The 5501-nt window shown below is 36.6% G+C and overlaps 1 long non-coding RNA gene across 1 annotated transcript; it reads left to right on the plus strand.

Annotated features, from left to right (window-relative positions):
• The first annotated feature begins 1348 nt into the window (after positions 1–1348).
• LOC130988268 (uncharacterized) lies at positions 1349–4901 on the plus strand. Its single transcript, XR_009090037.1, has 3 exons — positions 1349–2054; positions 3910–3974; positions 4670–4901. It is a non-coding gene; the product is annotated as an uncharacterized LOC130988268 (long non-coding RNA).
• The last annotated feature ends 600 nt before the right edge of the window (positions 4902–5501 follow it).

The raw sequence follows: 5501 nt of genomic DNA on the forward strand, positions 1-5501 counted from the left end.
GGAGGAGATGACTGAGCTGCGCTGCTGTCGACGCGAGGGCGGCGATGGTGGCTGCTGCTTTTGTCGGCAAGCAGGAGATGAGGACGGGGCGCGGCTGCGGCTGGGCGCAGCGAAGAAGGGACAGAGAGGGTGAGAAAGAGAGATGAGGGAAGAAAGGTTGAAGAGGGGAGAGAAGGGAGACGGAAGCCGCCTTTCGGTGGCGGCGGCAGGAGGGAGAGAGGGGCTGCTGTGTGGGTGTGGGTGTGTGCGTGAGTGTGTTGGTGAGGTGTGTGCGTGTTTAGTTTTAAATTAGGGTGGAGTTGAATTGGGCTTTAGGCCTTAGACTATCTTTATCAACAACCTACAACGACCCAATTTTTAATAAAATATTTATTTCTCTCTCTTCCACATACACAACTTATAATTTAACAACCTTTATGTTTTATCAAAAACCTACTACAACCTAAATACTTTTTCTTTTTTTATTATTTGTTATCATATTTTTTAATTATAAAATGCCAAATGGCATTATCCCATTTGATTGAAAAGGTGGATGACTTGGGTTGGTCTGCAACTTTTTTCACAATCGGTCATTCACTTTTTTAATATTTTAGTATTTTTTTTATTTAATTCTTTTGTCTTTTAGGGATAACCGATTGTCAATGGTTATGGATAAATGTAGTCTTAAGTTGATTTTTAACTAATGGGCTCCGATTCTAGTTTGGTGATTGAGCTCAATTTTAATATAGTTAGCTCATTTTAATCATTTTATGATTTTACATTTGCTTTTTTGTACAAATGATATCATTAATTTTTGATTTGGGCTTGAATTATTAATTTGATCTTGAATTAAGTATTAAAGCTAAAAAGATTTCATAAGAAAATATTTTATTATGACCTATAATTTCAATGATCTTATAAAATAAATTCTTAATATTTATATTTACATTATCTTTAAACTAGTTAATGTTCAACAGACAAAACATTCCACTTCTCACGAACATCTTCAGGAAAAACTAAAATAATAGCACTTTAAATAAAGGAAAAATAAATAAATTAATTTACCAGGTTCTTTGCTACTGCTTGCTTCCATGACAATGCAACAGAAAAAAAATACGATTTTCCTCTGACCATAAATTTCTTCCAAGTAGTGCAGAATACTAATCGTTCGAGCAAAGCTAACTGTTATGGCAAGGCTTACAAAATAAAATTATATCCAACGGCCAATAATTATTCTTGAAGTTTATTGTAGTAGCCCGCTCTTTTATTTATGATAAAAACTAGTAAATGCAATTTTTTATAAATGAATCCAGTTTATGGTTCTGATTTTTTTTATCAGAGGCAGAGTTATTATTTTAGCGTTATATTTTTATAACGTATGAAAAAAAAAAAAAAAAAAAAAAACGCGACGAGGATTATTGAGCAATCAATAATTATTATTTCCAAGTTATAACTGACTTAGCAAAGTCATGTTATTTATTAATCGAGAAACAGAAGCAGTTATATTTTATTAGTGCTACTAGAAGTCGAGAAATTATTCCGACTGCAACGCAAATTCAATCTACGGATTTAATCTAGATTCATATTACTGTATTAGCATCACCAAGGCATGAGGATATAATTCATTTATTCATCAATCTCATTCTCATACTTTACAAACTCTTATAACCAATTACAGTTTCACCTATCAATGCTATGAAGTAGATACATGAATATGCTAGACATATATGTAAGCATACAATCATCATTATTTTTTTTCCACTCCCTAATGTCTCCTACACTATACACGCATAATCTCCACTTCTCCACTCCACCAACTATCTCCACCACCTTTTGCTTTCTTCCACTACATTTTTTTCTCACCACCCTTTCCACTCCACTAATTCCACTACACCAAACTTTCCACCTACTCCCTTCCCCACCACACGCAAGAATGCATCTAACATTCCATTATACAGGCAACAATCTTTTCATCATCTTCATTCTTCACTAAGGAACCGAAGAGCAGCCACGAGTTCTGCCATAAGTACACTGCTCCGGCAGTGTTTTGCAAGGCGATTCCAGCCATCCAAAAGGTTCCCAAAAATTCCCAAATTAATTGTGTATCATCTTTCATATGTTTTCTATACTTTGGCAAAATTTCAGAAGGTTTGAAGCTCTTATGATTTATTTATGAATTTGTAAACATCACTGCCCATCTGGAATACATTTTTGGTAAACAATCTTTGGGAGGCCATAAGTAAAGTTTCAATCGGTGAAAACCTTTGAAACTTGAATATGTCACTCTAGACTCCCGTATCTTTCTTTTGACATCGGCCTCACCATTTTTGAATAAGGGAAACAACCGGTATAAATTCTTGAAATCTAGTTCTTATTCCATGTACCATCCAGTAGATTTTACAAACCTACGACTTTGAGGTGGCAAAGCCCGACTTAAATCTTTGATTCTCAAGCCTAGCTTTCTACTGAATATTCAATGACATGTTGGGAACTTACTTGCTTAGTTTTAGAATTTTTGGTGAAGCCTAAAGTTGGTTTTCTGATTTATGTTATGAATCTGCCAAACTTGAACGCTTTTTGTGCACTGAACTTTAGACAGTCATATCTTCTAAACCATGAATGTTCTTAGATTAAATCCAACTGGAGAGTGTTATGATCTCTCCCTAGTTTCCAGATTGACCCTTGGGGTTCCCAGTGGAGTTTTGTAAAGGGAGATATGAATTTTTAAAGAAAGCCCACTGACTTGGTTGTAATCTGGAAATCTGAAATTTTCAGATTTTTGCTTGTTAAATACCCATCTTTGAGAGGGCATATCTTGCTCGTTTGAATTGTTTTTCATTCGATTCAAATTGGAGAATGATCCTTGAAATGTCTAGTTTCCAGAATGTCTTTTGGAGCATCATTTGGAGATCCGAGGCAGATTTGGTGTCTGTTGCAAAACAACCCCTTAAGAGCTCAAGTTGTTGAATTATTTTCTATGTATCAAAGTTTATTTTAAAGGATGTTTCATGAAAGATTTCGTATATGTGCGTAACAAGTTTGGGACTATTTATTTTAAATGAGGTCCGTTCTTTATTTAAATTATGATGGACTTTTAATGAATATTTTTGGGATTAAACTCTTATTTCTTGATTTATATAAATTATTTTTTTTAAGGACTTATAAATATGAATTTCGTAGGCCTACTGACCTACTGTGATCGACGGTTTGTCGATGTCTAATAGCTTTGAAAATTTTATAGAAAGTCCTGACATGAGTCTTGAGTACCCTGGTAAAATTTCAAGCCATTCCAACTTCGTTTGATACTTCTTTAAAATGCAAAACCTAAACTGCACATAACTACCGAGAATTTCAGAGAACAGATGAAAGAGTCATTTATTTCAGTAGCTTCCTGTGTGATCTAGCTTTCCAAATTTTTATGGTATTAACCTTATTGTGTTAGCTAGATATCCACCAAAGTTGAGCCCAGTTTGACAACGTTTACTATTTGTCAAAAATCCAAGTTTTCGATTGTTCAAAACTGCCGAACATGGTAGATCGTGGTAAAAACGTCATATCTCTCAAACCACTTGGAGTTTTCGACTCTACTTTTTTTTATATGAAACTAGATTCGAAGATCTTTCTTTCGGTATGAGTCTCGAGTCCAGGAGATGTCGGAGTCAGAACAGATTAAATTTTGAAGTTGAGTCAGTGTAAAAACAGAGCATGTTTTGATGATGTTTGATTGTGATTCTTATGTGCCTTATGTGTTTGTGTTGCCTATGTGTTTGAATGAGATTAGACGAGGTATGATTGATTTTTGACTGTCTTTAATGTAACGAATTATGGATGCTAGAACCCTAAAACACTAAAAGATACCCTAGGCACGTAGAATTAGACTTTGTCTTATGACAATTACTTCACGAACTTATCGACTCTTCATCAATGAAGGTCCGGGCGACAGAAAGTGAAGCCGAAGAAGAAACGACTCCACGCCAGCTTTAAGAACAATTGAGGTGGGCAATTCCTTACGCGTAAATAAAATGCTATGCAAATGTTATGCTTTAAAATGCAAATTGGATCTTCAAGTATGGTATGCTTTATTACGCTTAAATGAGTTAAGCTTTATTATGCTGCACGTTAAATGATTTACGCTATGCTGTTTATACTATTTACGCCCTATGTAATTTACGCTTGATTACACTTATTTACGCTTGAATGCTTTACGCTGATAAGTTTATGCTTATGTTTGATGCTTGCGTCTGTTGGGGGAGGCCTCCCTCAACAGTACGATGCCGTGTCCGTTGAGGAGGGCCTTCCTCACGGCGCGATGCCCGTGTCCGCTGAGAGAGGCCTCTCTCGCGGCGCGATGCCAGTATGCCAGTATGCCAGTGTTACAGCGTCTATTGGGGTAGGCCTCCCTCAATAGTACGATGCCGTGACCGCTGAGGGAGGCCCCCTCTCACGGTGCGATGCCCGTGTTCGTTGGGGAAGGCCTTCTCCACGACACGATGCTTGTTAATGAAGATTGATGATGAAGAATGCCATTATGCTATTTATGAATTTGGAAATGTTTAATGAGCAAAGGATATGAAAGAAACTTATGCCTCTTATGCGAAGTTGTGTTTTGTTGTTGATATTATGTTATATGCTTGGCACTGCCCACTGAGTACTCTTGTACTCAGCCCTTCGTATGTTTATGTTTGTGCAGGTTGAGTTGTGATGGGCGATGAAGTGTTGCTGAGTGGAGTTTTTGTTGAACTTAAAGTAGGCTCAGAAAGGATACATGTCTTCATACATGTATCTCAGTTATGCATTCCGCTGTACACACTGATTATTTCAGTTACACCTTCCGTTGCAAACTCTGATAATGTTTTAGCCAAGCCCCTAACGATGCCTTTTTCCTTTTAAGGAATATAACGCTTATACAAGTTCGTTGAGTACCCTTTTTATGTGAACTATGCATTTTTCCTTTTTAAGGAATATTTCACGCGTATTCAAGCTCTTTGAGTATTTTTTTTATACACCCCTTTCTAAACCCGCTTCATAATTTCCCTTCCCCAGTCATGGTTTCCCGGTTTAATTATCCTTAATTAAGGCCGGTCGTGACATTTATATAAATAACCAGGCTTCGAAACGTGTCCTACGATTCACATTAAACCTTAAGAAAAACAAATAAAAAATATCAGGTCTATAAGTCTTCGTTTGTTTGACAAAGGCACGACTACCAAAGCAAAATTCAAAAATAAATAAAAGGTGCTACAGTAACTCGTCGGGTTTGCCATGAACCAGACCGGTCCACCCAACATAAATTTGGGTCTGGAACATTTTTTAAGTTTGCCACGTGTTCGAATCTGAACGGCATGCGCACCTGCGGAGTGTGTAGCATAGACTCAACCCTTAACAAGGGTGTACTTCGAAAAATAAAATGGATATGCATGGATCAGTGTAGAATTATAAGTAGGCATCCGTGAGTAATTACAGAAAGTGTAGATATGAAATCAATACTCAAAATAGGAACAGAGCAGGAGGGTGAATGCTAT

The sequence above is a fragment of the Salvia miltiorrhiza genome, chromosome 6 (genome assembly GCF_028751815.1).
Source record: "Salvia miltiorrhiza cultivar Shanhuang (shh) chromosome 6, IMPLAD_Smil_shh, whole genome shotgun sequence".
NCBI classification, from domain to species: Eukaryota; Viridiplantae; Streptophyta; class Magnoliopsida; order Lamiales; family Lamiaceae; genus Salvia; species Salvia miltiorrhiza.